The sequence below is a fragment of the Hemicordylus capensis genome, chromosome 2 (assembly GCF_027244095.1).
Source record: "Hemicordylus capensis ecotype Gifberg chromosome 2, rHemCap1.1.pri, whole genome shotgun sequence".
Lineage (NCBI taxonomy): Eukaryota > Metazoa > Chordata > Lepidosauria > Squamata > Cordylidae > Hemicordylus > Hemicordylus capensis.
In genome coordinates this window covers 58,388,331-58,405,458 of record NC_069658.1, presented here as the reverse complement: position 1 = coordinate 58,405,458, position 17,128 = coordinate 58,388,331, and the positions used below count along the sequence as shown (strand labels likewise).

General features: G+C 38.8%; 1 protein-coding gene across 21 annotated transcripts in view; it reads left to right on the top strand.

Moving 5' to 3' along the window:
- MEF2C (myocyte enhancer factor 2C) overlaps positions 1–17,128 on the top strand; it is a 256,797-nt gene that overhangs the window by 32,666 nt on the left and 207,003 nt on the right. Inside the window, exon 1 of one of the 21 annotated variants that reach the window (XM_053293562.1) lies at positions 15,479–15,569. The exons of the other annotated variants lie outside the window; for them this stretch is intronic. The gene's annotated coding sequence lies outside the window, so the exon portion shown is untranslated. Of the gene's footprint in view, positions 1–15,478; positions 15,570–17,128 lie in introns of those variants that run through there. 21 annotated transcript variants of the gene reach the window in all.

Below are 17,128 nucleotides of genomic sequence, written 5' to 3'. Positions count from 1 at the left end.
AAGTATTCCTGTGATGCGAGTTTTTACACTCTCTTAAATCCTAGAGATGTATATGTAAGTGTATATTGTAGGCTGTCTTGCCATTTAGATGTAGATGTTCAGCAGAGGTATACACACATATGAAATACACACTGAAAAGTTTGTCAGCTAACTGAAGTACAGTGGGTTGTGGCTTTAGATGATTAATGGTGCAGGTTTGCTGCGTTTAAAGTAAAACATGCATCATTTAGAACTAGTCAACATACACTACAGAAGTTGCAAATGAAATGCACAGAAATTCAAGCGAACTTCTTTGCTTTTTGAATATAGTAATTGGTCTGCTGCTCTGAACAGATTTAAGTTAATCTTCTGAGAGCTGACGGTCAATATGTTACATGTGGACAGGTGATTAAATCTTAGTGTCTTCAGTCCTGTACCTTAATCGCAACTGTCGCATTGACTGCAGTGCAGTAGAGCTTGGCTGTTCACTGGGATCTGTCATCTTTAGGAAATCAGAGCAGCTTATAGAGACAATTCACAAAACCAACAGTGACAACAAAGTCTTATGTGCCTTACAAAAGGAGGATTAGGCAGTTCAGATGTCAACTTGATTGGACAGAGATAAAAGCTGATTGCTGCTGCATGGCAAGGCACACTTCATTTTCAATTGGTTATTTATTACATAAGGGCTACTATAGCTTGATTGCTTAGTCATTGTTAAGTGCAGTCTGAAGCACAGAAAACTGTAATTTTTTGGGGGTGCTGCAATTATTCAAAAATGGCAGATTTAGTGTTGATATAATGTGCTGAAAGCTCAGTGGTGGTACAAGTACTATATAACTTTAATGTATATGAAGCTAGTTACATGACACATTCTCCAACTCCTGTTAGATCATTCTGAAGCTGTCAGAGACTACAGTGGTTCCTTACTGTATAGACAGCATATTGCAACATAAAGGCAAACCAAATCCTCAAACCACTTAATTTCAGAGAATGTCTCATAAAATCATAGGCTATTAATAAGATTGTTTCAGGAATGCAGCTTTTCACCTTGCTTTATAATTTATAAAAAATACACAGTGCCTTTAAATTATCTTAGGAGCCTATCTTTTAGTTGTATTTTATGCGTCTGTGGAAAGTTAACTGACATTTTTGAATGGCATTTGGCAATAAAATATAAGATTTGTAATAAATTAGTATTAGTGAATGGAGTGGTTAGGGTACATTTTCTGTACAAATATTTGGAAGCATTAAACTCCTTTGCTGATTAATTGTATAGTATTTCCTTTTGTAAAAACAAACTTTTTTTAAAAAACCCAACTGATGCCTCATATTGTCTTGCATAGTACAGCGCTAACGAGTCAGCCATAAACGTAAACATTGCATTTCCACTGCATATGGCTGATGCAATATCTAAAATTAATACTTTTTGGCTTAATTTTCTATTAATTATATGTATTTTGGAATCAGGATGCTGTTCACATGTTTGCAATACTGACAAACATAGATGTTTCTGTCTGTTTATGTTTTGGGAAATTTGGTTTCCTACATGTGTATGTTCTCCCTCCCCCCCCCCTTCACTTCACATGACCTTATTTGTCAGTTTCACAGCTTGGTTTAGGTGGAGTATAGTACTTGTGTGTATATATAAGCTGATTTAGACTTATACGCTGTGATCCTGGAAAGTAAGTTCAATTGAAATCAGTAGGACTTAAAAGAAATGCGCAGAGTTTCCAGTCACTCTGGAGAGAAGGTACTCACCCAAGACTATGTTCCTAAGCATGTTTGCTTGGAAATAAGCTCCACTTAAACTATCAGATTTGTTTTTAAATGTTGCATTGTGGCTGGGGTGTCAACTTAAATCAAATCAAAGCACATGTAGCCTTATCCCATGCACTTGGAAGGATGTTCTACTGAGTTCAATTGAGCTTACTCCCAAGTAAGTGTACATAGGATTATAGACTTAACTAGATTGTAAATTGGGGTGTATTGGTGTTTAAATAAAATAAATGCTGGTAAGATTACTTCTTATTTCCAAGCTCAGAAAACATAAAAATGGTAACAGAGCATATAACGTACCCTAAACATTTCATAGCACAATAAAATGAAAGTTTAAATGTTGAGAAATCATTAGAAAGCATGTTGTTGCACTTCATGAAATATAATTAAAGAATATGTGCTGCTTATAATTAAATTTACTTGTTAGTAAATTAGTAGATCGTAACTTTGCTTAATTTATGAATGCATGAAGAATTAGTAGCAAGAACACTTGCAAAAGCTTCATTTTAAAAAAATTGAGTGTTTATTTATTTATTTATTTTCAATGGGACAAATCACGGAACATTTTTTTTAGGTGATCAACATCTGCCATGGTTCCATATGAACTGCTGAATAAATATATAATTTATTTTATGTCTGTCATGTAGCAGTAGTAGAATGTGAAAGAGAGAAACCCGATTATCAAAATATAGCAACAGTTTCTTGCCATTATAATAACAAGTGAGACGACCTTTCATGGGACTTCAGCTGTGCTTTTTTATGGGTATAATCTTAAAAATCTGAACAGGACTTCTAACAGTTTTTCACAAGTGTCAGTTTTGGGGGAACTTCGGAGACTTGAACACCTTCAGTATAACCTGATAATGACATCAGAAGTATTGATGTGTAGAATGTCTTTGACACACTGAAGATTAACATATCACATAGTAAATGTGGTTTATGGCCTAGATTACAAACACAGAAGTTTAAAAAAACAACAAAAAACAACAACACTTCTCCTCATTCTGTCTAGAATTCAATACAGCTTAGAAGAATCTGGTAGAAACTAGTGACTCTTCTAAAGCGTAACAGTGCGTGAGAATATAAATTTGGTTTTATATGATAAATGATGGACCATAATTTGCTGTTTTTCAGCACACCATTCTTGCTCACATGTCTTGAAGTTTGTTTTATTAAGAACAGTAATTGACCTTTAAACTAGTTCCCTGCCCAGTATACCAAATGTTTGTGCAATTTATATTCAAAAATGGGCAGTTCTGGAATCTGCCATCTACTGACACCTTTTGAAATGGGACTATACTTTACTTGTAATTCTACACAATCTAGTTAGAATTAAGGAGTGCTAATGCAGGCATTTGACGTGAATGTTTATGCTACAATAAATTAGTCAAGATGCTCTTTGGTTGCAGTCCTGTGTACAGTTATGTTGCTTCAGTCCTCTTGAAGCCAATGGGATTTAATCAATCAGATTGCGCACAGGACTACACTTGTAAGATTCTTGGGGAAAAAAATTCGTTACACCGGAATCTGTACAGAGTATCTGAGACCATATGGTACCTAAACACCTGCTAGGCAAGTTGTGAGTGTGTGTGGTAAAGAAGAGTAAGCCTGTATCATCTGTCTGCTTCCAGAGAAGCAATGAGTGAACACACATAGATGAGTGGAACTAAGCACTCTAGAAAGACTGTAGAGAACTGAGGAAGTTGAAGAAAGAAACTGATGCATGTTTTTCAGCTCACCTGTCCTCCCAGTAGGATATGACTTTGGCTGTGTTGAAGGCTTTCTGTGTAACTCCCCACAGATGGTTAATATGTACGTGCGGGAAATATTCAAAATACGTGAGAGAGCTTCAGCCAGGAAAGCAAACAAACAAAATGGGTTGGACATGGTCTCATGGGCTAGATATAATTTTCTTTTTCCTGGAAAAAAGAAAGCAAATTTTAAAAGTACGCACACATTACTTTCAAGAAGGACATGAATTTCATTGAACAATCCAATTAAACAAGTGTGCCTAGAAGTTCTTGTAAACTATCAAAGGTTAGGGCTGGGGGAGTCCTTGTAGCCAAACATACCATTTATTTCTTAATGAGTTGATAGTTGCTCTGTCAGTGAGATTAAAATAACTGAGCTGGACTGGAGCTGTTTCCAAATATCTTGCAGTCTACCACTGTTTTTCACTTGGGAATTGCCAAGGGCTAATTTGGATTGCAATAAATGTTCAGTAAGGCTTCAGGTATAATAAAATGCATGACTGTTAATAGATTAGTTTTTATTAGTTCTAACATGCACTGTCTCTCATCTCCACAAGCCATAATTCATTCCTCTAGTCCTACAGGTTTCCTCGTCCCCCCAACATTACCATCCCATATACATCCAAGGCTAAGTAGCTGGCACTCACAAAATTAATACATCTCTATGTACCTGACTGATTAAAAGCAGTGTCCCTATTCTGCCACATTAGTGTTACAGAATGACTGCATGGAGTAACACCAGGGCTGTAGAAGGCCACAAGAAAAACCATTATAAGTTGCATGCTAGTTTGGAGAATACCACTGAACCACAGTAAGGTGTAACTGATTGGTGAAAAAGAGCTGAAGAGTTCACTCATAGGCTAGAAGCTTGTTTCTAGAAGCCCATGTAATGTTGTCCTGATGTTTAGGTGGCATTCTGGATCTGTCAGACCTTTGGCCTCATCCAGTGATGTTGGCAAGTGATAGTTCTAGAAACATCAGCATTCTGTTTGATAAACTGAAGACACTGCCATGCTCAGAGCTCTGACATTTGTATAATTTTCTGTAATGGGTATGTTCTAAAGAATGAGCATTCTTTTTAAACTAGAAAAGCATTTTAGCAGACCTAATTATCTGGGACATGGCTAGAATATAAGGAGTAAATAGCACATTATGCTCTTGCTCATTTAACATTGCCCCAATGCCTTTTTTGAGAGAGAAAAGGGCAGCTTTACAGTAAAGCAGCCTTTGGGGATGGAGGGATTGCTTAATCATGCCTGCTGCTTCCTTGCTCCCAAATTACTCTTCAGAAAGCTTCCCCCCCCCCCCAGCCCACAGCGTCAAAATGGGTGTCAACATGCATATGAAACACACTGTGGGAGAAAAACCCTTGGAGTGTGTTTTTAGTGGGGAAACAATAGATGGGGAAAGGATAACTATTACCCCCTCCATTGCTGTTTCATGCCTAATTTTCACCACCCCCAACTGACTTTGCTTTTTAAAAAGTTGTTGAGGGTATGATAGCACATGTTAGCATGTAACATTCAGTCAGCCCCCAAAATATTTTGGAGATATAAGCCCTATGCAGCCATTATACAAAGCCATGGCACAAAGCGTACAGATGGCCTTCATTACCTGTGGTCCCAACACCTGAGTCGGGCAATGGATCTCTGACCTTGTTATATGCACTTCAAAAAACAGTAGGAACTCACCTATCCTGAGTTCTTAGGTGTCTGGAAATGACCTCTGAGGTCCTTTCTGGCCACCATTTTTTTTAAAGAAGCCATTTTGTGGCTCTCTCCTAAAAAATGAAAACATGAAGAACCCCCCCCCCTACAATTTTTTGTGGAAAATTGCCAAAATTTTAGGTTTGGGGGGACAACACTGGGCAGTTAGAGATACGCAGAGCATGGTATGGCACTTTATTTCTCTTATTTCTGCCTTTTAAAGCAATTTTTTAGCTTCCAGAACCTAAACCCAAATTCCCATTGCCTCAAGGTCTTGTTATCCATGGTTGTAGCCAAGAACGGAAACCCCACAGATAACAAAGGCCACCTATATAGCATCTCTGAGCTTGGAAGCCCTGCCGCCATGTTGATGCTCTCTGAATCCCCTCCACACGCTCTTCACACTTACAGCATTTGTTTGAAGAGACAAAGGCTACATATGAGAAAAGATCCTCCCTGTTAATCTTCCAGCAGATTCTGTAAATGTAGAGAGTTTTAGAGCGAGTATAGGGTCCCTGCTTTATATGACATCTGCATAGGGCTGTAGTAAGCCCCATACACATGTTATGTTCCGTGCACATACAATCTGTGTACACATGTACAGATTCGTACATGTAGAATTATTCATGCCTTATGGTCAAACACATGTAAAGTAGTACATTTCCTGTCTGTACTTTGCTCTTGAGCAGGCCTGTAGCCAGTAGGTCAATGTGAAGAAGCCCCACTTCACTTTGGGAACCACTTTGGAGCTTCCAGAGGGTTAACAATTTGCCATGGTCCCTTTGGTCCCTCTTTGAGAGGATGCACTTTGCTACAAGCTAAATCCTTTGTCTTCTTCTCAAAGCTTCACTTTACCCCCCCCCCCCCCAACAACTTACCATGACAAGCAGGAACCAGGAGCAAGGCCTCTATCCTTCCTCTTTACTCCCTGCTGCGAGGGAACAATCAGCTGCCTTCTACGGCTTGAATTTTTAAAGGACATGCTTTTTTCTTTTTCCGTTGAAGTCCTGGGAATGGTGTGGGTGCTCCTGGGATTTGTAATCTTTTCTGAGGCTGTGGCCATTGCAGGGTCAGTAAAAATGATGGCAAAAAGTTTAAAATGTAATAAATGATGCCCTAATTATTAGTGAGATGAAGGGAGGCTTAATAGAACCAGCTTGAATTTGTCTCTACTTCAGTTGATTCCACGATTTGCAGTGTATAATTACAGGCAATATTAATTTATATGGTGGTTTGGGGATCTTCTTTATAGTGTTATGCTTTATTATAAATTATATATATTCATATTCTGTACTAGAATATATATATTTGCCAGCCCCAGGACAACATCCTACCAGTGCAGTTGCTGGTGTCTATCTTATGTTTCTTTTTTAGATTGTGAGCACTTTGGGGACAAAGAGCCTGTTTGTTTATTTGTTTATTTATTTTTATTTATTTATTTATTTCTGTAAACTGCTTTGGGAACTTTGGGGATTCAGAGAGACAGTGTGGTGTAGTGGTTAGAGTGCTGGACTAGGACTGGGGAGACCCGAGTTCAAATCCCCTTTCAGCCATGATACTAGCTGGGTGACTCTGGGCCAGTCACTTCTCTCTCAGCCTAACCTACTTCACAGGATTGTTGTGAAAAAGCAACTCAAGTATGTAGTACACCGCTCTGGGCTCCTTGGAGGAAGAGCAGGATATAAAATTTAATAATAATAACAACAACAACTTTTGTTGAAAAGCTGTATATAAATATTCATTGTATTTATACTATAGTGGTAAATTATTACTGTATATTTGTAATTGGGCTTTAATACCTTAAACAAAAGGCATGCAGTGAGATAAACCCAGTTAAAGACAATTCTCTTTGTAGATCATTCATAAACACTGCAGGATGAGCCTGACTTGTGGTATCTAACCATTACCTGGGTTAAACTGCAGTATTTGCTTTTAAATATCCAATCAATACCTGTTAAAAGAAAGGGGGAAACATCTTACAAAGGGGTTAAGAGCATGTCAGTATAATTGCTTAGAGATAACATCTACAGACAAATGTATCAGATAAGTCAATCCTTGGGAAATGTTGCTTAATTTCCTTAATTTTAATTTTCTGAAAAATGGACAACATCCAGACTAGTTAGTCATGATTAAATACCATTGAAATGAATGGTAGACATGAACAATATAGTTGTCTAGATGTTGCCCATAAAATATGCAATTGCAGAAACATAGAGCCCTTTCTCACAATTGAGTGAGAGGGCTTGAGGGTGGGCTAGGAGAAGCTCACCTTCCCTGCAGACAAGCAACGTGGAGTTGCTGGGTGTATGAATCATGTGCCCAGACAGTCCACAGCTGCCATTTGGAGCATGGAGGTCAGAATGCCTCTTCCCGGCCCCGGGAGATCCAACAGTGCACCATGTGCAGTGTATTATGGGGATCCGCCAGGGACAGGTGGGCACCCCTCAGTGTTTCAGTGCTGGCTGAAAGCAGCCAGTGCTGACACATGGTCAATTGCATGGTGTTAAGGGAGTGCTTGCTCACTTAGCCTCATTTAAGAGCCCAACTTCTTAGCTGCTGAGGTGCCAGCAGGCGCTTCCCATGGGCAGCCAAGCTCAGGCTTAGCTGCTCTAGCCCAGTCTTGACTGCTCATGAGAACAGCCTCGTACTGTATTAGTTAAAAAGTGCATTTTGATTGTAAAAGTGGCTAGATTGTTCTTGCATAATAGGTGGTAAGCAGAGTGTTGCCTGCTAAAAAAAATTCCAAAGCTGAGGTTCCATATAGAGGCTAATCTAAACTGTCAGATTGGAGTTAGGATTTGGGTGGTATGCTCGCTTTGCTGTCCCGAAATCTCGTAGCATTCAACAAACTTCTAAGAGGCCAGGTCTACATATCCATATTAACACATCATATTCCTAGCATGATAATTGGTCTGTTTTTAGTGGTGAAAGCCAAGATCTCCAAAGCTAAACAGAAGATTTAAGTGGTTAATGTGAATTCTTAAGCACACTTAGCAGGAAATGTCCCATTGAACATAATGGCACTTACTTCTGACTACACATGTCATCTAACTGTAAATATACTTCTTTGAAAGTATTCCGAAGGTCTACATAGTGGATAGAAGAAAATCAGAATTGAATAATTCCTAATCTCATTCTTCAACTTTTGATTTTCTTTCTCCAGCTTCATGTTAGTTGTGCATTCTATATCATGTAGAGAACTTTTAATATAATCTATCGACATATTTTATTTTGTTGCAGGAACTCTGTCTCCTTTGTGTAGGTAATTTCTGGGCATTCAAAAGAAGTTTAAAGGGATGGGCAGGAAAAAAAGAATTTTAAAAGGGATTCTAGATCAGTGAGGGGGAAATTTCTCCTAATTCTAGCTGGGGGTACTGTCTTCTCTCACAAATTTTCTTAAAAGCATTGGGTGAAAAATCTCATCCTATAGAAAGGAATAAAAAGTACATTAACTGTAGTTTTCACATGTATTAATTTTGATTAGAACTTCTGACCAGTGTTTAGTCAGGTGAAAAAAGAGATTGAGTGAAGAACTGATATAAGAATTCATCTGGTCCAAAGTGTTGGATATGATCATTCTTCTATAGTGTGTTTAGTGCAGATGGGATTGTACACAGATCCTTGAACATTTTGGACATTAGATATTTTAGAATACACAATAGAAAATGCATCCCTGTCACTGCAACAATGTGATGCACTTAAGACTTAATTTTAAATTTATTTATGTATAAATTCACATCACAGTAATATGACCATTAATGTTATTGAGGTACAGTAACCTGATGGACTCATTAAGTACAAAAAATACTTATTAAGTACAAAAAAGAATAAAGCAGTATTTCATTAGAATACTTAAGAGTAAACAGCTTGTTTTAAAAAGAATATTGATATCGGATGATAGATACTCTTATTAAAATGAAAAGCGTGACAGTACCAACAGTAGAAGATAATTTAATTTTGTATTTTAAAGGAAAGGCATTAATTAGCCAGTGAAAACAACATGTTTAAAAGAGAAACTGAATGCGCAACTAGCCAAATTCTTGGTGAGCATTAACCTGGAATTGAGACCGTGTGGCTATCTCCTTAACTGTACCAGTTTAACCCAAGCAGGGGATACGTTTTGATGATTTGATCCAGGCATGGATAATTTTTATTATTTTTTAATGTTTAGGTTTCTAACAATAGCATTTTGAAGAAAAATTTTAAAACAAATATTTCATTTCCCATTTTGATACCCTATTTTGATTTGTAATGAATATTAAATCTGTATATTTCATTCTGAATCACAGATCCATATATTTTGTGAAGATTTCATACGTTGTACCTATTTCATGTCAACCAAAAAGGGCTGGGTAAAGGAAGTATTGGTAGATGAATTTGAGGTGTTTTTAAGGTTAGACTTTTGTGCAGGAAAAAAAGTTTGTTCTCTGACTGCATGGTAAGATACTTGTACATAAAGTATAACTTCATATATTTTTAAATTTGTCCTTCAAATGGTAAATCATGTTTCAGTGCTGGCAGTTTGACATTTACGGGCACAGGAATTAATTTCTCAGTTTCTGCTAGCTCCTTGTAACTATCCTTTAAAAATGTGTTTTAGAGCAGATGAGAAAAACAGAAGATTATTTTTCTAGGGGTCAACAACAGGAATCTGGCAATTACATGGCACAGTGTGGGGGCACATCTGCAAGAAGCAGGCATCACCATTGGTACCAAGATACCAATGCTGACTGAAGCAGGCTCCACTGTAGGTTCTCTTGTGATTTGAATCACGGAGACATCAGCAACAGTGCATACCATGACGAGATGTCATGGTATGCACTGTTGCTGATGTCTCCATGATTCAAATGAGTGGCACTACCATGCTAACAAAACCCTACTTGCATAGGTCTCTCTAGAGCTGCGGCCTCAGCAAGCTGGCCTTCATGAGCCCCATCCTAATTGGGTGGGCCCTGAAAGAGTTTCTCTGCTGTCATCACACAAAGGCTACGGACAAAAAGATGATCTTAGAGATCAGCAGTGGGCCCTCAACAGCTGCGAAATATTTCAACCTCCAATACTGGCCCTAGTTCTGCCACAAACTCCAAAAGCATTTTGTGATGCTATGTAGGACTATAAGGAGCATTCTGCTAGAGCAGACCAAGGTCTATCTAAACCTAGCAGCTTATTGCCCACGGTGGCCAACCCACAAGCAGGAGGAGAAAACATACTTCCCCTACTACCATTGCTTCCCTGCAACTGGTATTCAGACACATACAGAGGTCATTCACACAGTCAAAAGCAGTGTTCTACCCTGTGTGTTTGGGAGCTGTGTGTGCTCCCGATTTTTGGTTGTGTTGAAGCAAGGTTGGGGGATAACCTGGGTAACTTTTCACTGCAAGGATGAAACTTGGTCACCACCTCTTTTTTTGCACCCTTAACTCCAGATCATTAATGAACAATTTGAAAAGCACCATTCCCACTACATATCCTTGTGAGATCCCACTGCTTCCTTTCCTCCATTGTGAATATTCTCAATTTATTCCTGATGTCTGCTTCTTGTGTTTTAACCAGTCTCTAGTCCACAAAAGGGCCTGTCCTTTTATTCTACAGCTGCTGCATTTTTTCACAAGCCTTTGGTGAGAGATGTTGTCAATAATGTCAACTGGATCACCTGTATCTGCACTGTATACTTGAAGTTGCAGAAAGCTGTTTCCAGTCGGTTTGACATGGCAGCAGCAGAAGCAGCTGGTGGCTCAGGCAGCACTGTGTAGGTGCACAGCTGTTGGCTGCAAGCACTGGCCATGCACAGGGCACTACTTGTCATTCTGCAGTAGGGTTGCACAACTGCAGATCTCCAACTGTTTTTAGAGTGCAGCTCCCATAATGAGGCCATTCACACAATCAAAAGCTATGTTCTACCCAGTTTTGGGATCTGTGTGTGCTCTCAATTTTTGGTTGTATGGAAGCAAGGCAAGAGGAAAACCTGGGTAGAAGTGATTGCATGGAAGCAAGGTAGGAGGAGAAAGCTACCCAAGTTTTCCTCCTACTTGGCCTCCATACAATCATTTCTACTCAGGTTTTCCTCTTGCCTTGCTTCCGCAAAACCAAAAATTGGGAGCAGACACAGCTCCCAAACCCGGGTAGAACATAGCTTTTGATTGTGTGAATGGCCTCAATATTGAGCCATAGTGGCCAGTACAGGTGACCCTCGTTATCTGCAGGGGTTCTGTTCTCATCTACAAATATGGAAAACAAAACCATGGATAATGACCTTTAGGCAATGGGAAATGGTGGGGGTGGGGGTGGGGGTATTAGGTTCTTGGAGGCTAAGAAAGCAGGGAGGAGGCAGAAATAAGAGAAATCAAGTGCCATACCATGCTCTCCAGAGCTCCAGCTGTTCAGCACCCCGCCCTACCCCAAATTCCACCAATTTTCTGTGAAAAATTGTGGGGATTTTTTTAAAGGAACAGCCACAAAATGACTCTGTTCAGCAAAATGGTGGCTATAAATGACCTTGGGGGTCATTCCCAGCCACCCAGGAACTACAGATAGGTGATTTTCTACTATTTTTTTTAAAAAAACTGTGTATATAACGAGGTTGGGTCTACATTGCCAGACCATGGATACGTGAAATGACGGGTGCCAGGACCGCAGATGAGTGCCACCTGTAGTCAGGGATTCTGGGAATTTTAGGCCAACATCTACAGGAGGGCTGGAGTTGTCTAGCCCTGTCATACAGTGACACGTTTGCCTGATGCTGCCCAAACCCCTGCTGTCACTACTGGTTAATAATGTCAGCCCCACTGCATCATCTGCCATTGATTATACCAGTAATCGGTACTAGATCAACAGTTAAAAAGATCAACAGATTAAAGATCAACAGTTAAAAAACCTATATGTATTTGTTTGTGTATATGTATGTATACTAGAATAGCCAACCACAGCTGATTCACATGAGCTGCTACAAGTGGCTGGCAGATTGCAAAGACCTTGGGTGGAGGGTGGGGGAGGTGCTGCTTTAAGGCAGTTTTCACCTCTCACCATGTGCACCATTGCAAAGCTCTTCAGTGAAGACTTGGGTTGTCTTTTTCAGGAAAAGGACTTGTAGCCAATCAGGCATACTCTCTTGGCCTGTTTCTAGGACATTATTGTATTGATTATACAGTACAATCTGGAATCTGACTTTTGGAATGAATTACATTATGTTGGAATAAACGAAGAATCCTAAACCAGACTGACTAGATATAAAGCACACATTAATTTATGATAAGTATTTATCTTTAAATCAGTGTAGTGGATAGAAACATTTGATGTCTGTCTCTCTTTTATTAAAACATAGTTTTTCCTCCATTGAAAATTAGTCTCATTTATTTTTAAAGTATTTATGGATATAGATCTATCTGACTGAAAAAACTGTAGAGTCAAAATGAATGTACATGATCAGATCTTCCATAGATCTACATTGTTATTGCTCTCAGTTCTAGCCACGATTTGGCTCTTTGTGTCATGCTTATATACTTGGGAAACATACATAATTCTCACTAGTCCTTTAAGTGCTTCATCTTGATTCTCATTTGGAGTGTTATAGCAGCAAGAATACCACTGAAATGATATACCGTATTTTATGGACTATAAGACTCACTTTTTTCCTCGAAAAATATCTGCCAAAATTCAGGAGCGTCTTATATGTTTTAACAGTTTAATATGTTAAAACTCTGAAAAACTGGATTAAAATTAAGGTGCGTCTTATAGTCCGTAGCGTCCTATAGTCTGTAAAATACGGTGCTGTGTGTGTGTGTGTGTGTGTGTGTGTGTGTGTGTATAGTGCTGTTCTTAAATCTTCTCTTTAACTATTCTGCTATGGAAACAAATACAGAGCTGAGGGTATATCTGTTGTGGTTGCTGGTGGTCAGGCATTCCAAGTAGCCCTAAGAAATTAGCAAAGTCTCCATCCTGTGGCTGTTCCGTTATCTGTGTCTGTCATTCTTGTATTCTGAAAAAGAATCGTAAGGATTTGCAGTGACAATGAGATAAAGCAGGACTTTTTGCTGACTGCCAAAACAGAAGTACCTATAACTTTATCTCCTAAAGTAGTTAATATATAGTGTCATGATATGCATGCAGGAGAAGAAATGAAGTTGTTAAGAATTAAACTGGATGTGGAAAATATTGGTCACAGCAGCAAAGAAAGATGAGTGATATTTTGTACATGTGTAAGAAACCCAGGTGGTTTCCAGAGGTAGTTTTGACTGTTTTTTCTCCTGATATTTCTTCATCCATCTCTCAAGGAAGGCTCACAGATTGAGCACTGGTGGTAGGATTAAGAATTGATTCCATAATTGACTGGGAGAGTCATTCCTTTTTGTCGACTAATTTCCACTATGTTGAAGCAATCAACTGAGATTAACAGGAGTGTAAATTACTTTGTAGCATCCAGAAAGTGCCTTTTATTTCAGGGAATGTGCAGGATTTCTGTTTCCATACATGATCAAGGATCCTTTCAAGACAGTAGAGCGGCTGTTGTAATCTGTGGCCTGACGTTGCTGCATAATTGGCAGTGGAAGTCAGACATTATCCTTATAACAATTGCAAAAGAGTTTAAGATAGTCTCCCGCCTGCTACACATCCTAGTACAGAATTTGGCTCCTGAGAATGTGGGATAAAGTTCAAAGAATTCCATGTGCTGAAAAACAAAAATTAGTAGTGCTACCCAGTGATCCCAACCAGAAAACATTTTGAAGAGCAAGCAAACAAAAATGACTTTATTGGGATTTCTGCAAACTGATTAGCTGGTGCTTCTGGTGTAGCTGCAGAATGCTTTGTGCATGAGCAGAAGAGAATAGTGCATGAGTAGCATTGGCTATAAACATGGCTATTTACAAACTAAAGGAATGAAACCCTGAATCAATATCTCTTGTGGCAATTGCTTCTCTGTTTAATCAGTAATAGATTTTAGACAATGGCCAAAAAGTATAGCAAGACATAAAAACAAACTATTCGGATCATTTCCAATATTATAGTCAAACATGCTGAGTAAAAAAAAGAGAGCCATTATTTCAAGAAAATTAAAACATTTAAAAGTCCTTAGAAGGGAGTTGTAGCCTTCCTCTTCAAGCCCATGTGCTCAGAGAATTATTCCCATCTGTCCTTCCTCTACTCCCGTTCGGTAACCTTGTTGCAAGGTTATGATTAGTGGGAAATGGATCTTAATCACCAGTTGTAATGTTTCCCCTTTTTGCTGCAGCTGTTTCAGGCAGGCTAACACGTTGCAAAACTTTGTCTTAGTTTTATCTCTTGCCTAGGAAAAAAAATCATTTCCTATACAAGCAAGTTCTGGAACTCGGGGCGGGGGAGGGATGATGCTGTAATGGAATCAATTTGCACAGACGTTTTAAATATGAAACTGGGGTCCATTCAAACAGTATGGCATTTCATTCAATTTCTGATTGAACAGTTAGCCAAAGCAACAAGAAAAAGGCCTTAACAGAAAAAACTTTTGAATAGCTATGTTTGTGAAGTGAGACATTCCATCTACAATATGCTGTTAATTAGAATTTTAACATGTTTCTTCAAGTTTTTTTTGCAGCGTGTGTGTGTACGCGCGCCTCTCTTTCAGTACTTGTGCCAAGGTATCCATGTGTGTTTCTTTTGTTGTCACCTGTCTCATTCCCAGCAGATGCACACAATCTGCTCTGCTGTCAATAACAGGGTTAAGTTTATGAAGAAGATGCTAGAACATGCTGCTGTTCTGGTTAATGCGTGCATCTTTTTTTTTTTGGAATTGTAAAAGAGAAAATAAGATAGACACACACACACACACACACACTTCTTTGCTGAAATGAAGTTCAAAGTACAGGCCTATAAAATTTTCTTGCCGGGAGAGGTCTTGAACTAGGGACCTTCATCAAGATGGGCTGAAACCTTATTACTTGAGCTATCACCCCTCAGTTAACCCATGTATTATTTTAATAATCCAGGTACAAGTCTTTATCATGCCTATAAAGCAGTGGCTCATGTTGTAAAGGGTACAGAGCTAAATGACCTAAAGATTGCTCAAGTTAGTAGGATGTTTTCTGGAGGTCTCTGGGCTTATCTAGCACTTTTGCCAGAAGGGTACACATGGGTGCAATATTGCTTCCTGTTTCCCTATCTTTTATAATCTTTTTGTAAATATTCCAGAACATCATTAGTAACCTATTAATAGTATATGCTTTTTCTGGGATTTTGAGCAGAAATTTCAGAATCCAACCTTAAAAGTTGTTTTGTGATTGTATAGACTTCCATTGAAACTTGGAAGGATGTTGGCTGGCAAAAGATGTAGAGGGACCTGTACAGTGTACACTGGGCAGATGAGGGAAGGAATGCAATACTGGTGAGTTAGCACAGAGGTAGGAGAATTCAGCCTCCTTTCTCTCTCCTGCTGTTCAGTGACCTTTGAATTCTGTGGGTGTAGTATAAGAAACCTTCTATCTACTCTGTGATTACTCTCTGGTTATAGGACTATCTTGTTGGAAGGGTGAATATTTCATACATTTCTGTGAAAGTCCTGCTCATTAAGTAAGGCAGACATTACAGTTTTTCATGTGTAGAAGCGATGCTCTGCAGCAAAAGCGGGGTGGGTGGGACGGGACCGCAGAGCACGGAATAATGGCAATGCCACATATGATGTGGAGCCCCTGCACATTTCAGATATGCAAAATTACCTAAGAGAATGTGAAAAGGACTGATGTAATGTTTAGGGATGTGCACACAATATTTTCATTTCACAGCCCTGTTCACTTTATGGGCTCCTATTGTATTCATTTCAGGCCCATTCAAACCCAGAACTATTCATGTTGGGACTTACTCAGAGAAACTCCATTCACTTTCCCCATTCATGTTTGGTCATTAAAAGTAGAAATTAAATGTAAATAAAATAAACTATATCAAAGTTGCACAGCAATTTCAGTAGTATATTAGCAGTTGCCATTTTTGCATGGTGGTTCCCAATTTTTTATCCATACTGCCCTGAGACAGTACTAAGTCCCAGGATGGTTATGGATATTCAAGGTGGCTGCACATTGCAGTTGCTTCCGCCATGGACAAAGGTGGCATCAAAATCATTGGTTAAGATAAGGATTTATTTATTTAATCATTTATTTTAATTTAAATTGAAACAAAGGTTCCAACAATAAATCCATTCTTTGGGATTTGGGCCCATTAGTTTATCAACCTTATTTCAGAATAAATGGGCCCCATTCAGCTCAATTTCTATTCATTTTGAAAACAATTGCACACCTCTAGTAATTTATGAGGGAAGACTAATGTATTTCTCTATTCCATTTGGCCTTTTCTTCATACTTGGCTTTCACACTGGGATTGAGGCACTGAGGATTTCAACTAAATTCCCAAAAGCTGGTGAAAAGAGAGTGTGGCCATTTTCCTCATTGCCTTTGGACAGTGTGTGTCCTTAGACTTTGCAATCATAATATAATTTATGATCATATGATTATGAATTATATTGAGTGTAACAAACAGGCTCTACCAGGCTAGCAGAGTGGCTTGAAGAGCTGCCAATCAAGAGAGGAGTTCCTTCCTACAAACAAAACCCTGTGGTGTGTGTGTGTGCAGGGAAAATTGTTGGGTTGTTTTTTTGGCAATTATCACTGAGGGGAGAAAACACCTCTCTCTGAAGGTGTCAGTCTTGTCTGAGAAAAGCCCTAGGGTCTGTTGCAGTATAGTCCTTAGGAATAATCCCTATTAAAAGCCAGGAAAGCAGATATAAATTATAACTACTGTAAGATGACAGCATCTAAGTTTAGCCTGCTCTGTATATGCCTTGTTTCCCTGTAACTTCTTTCGCCAAATGGTTACTCAGAAGTATCTTGAAAACCCACATCCTGTGTTATGGAATACCTGCCTTGTTGATTTGCTGATAATTCCTCTCAACAA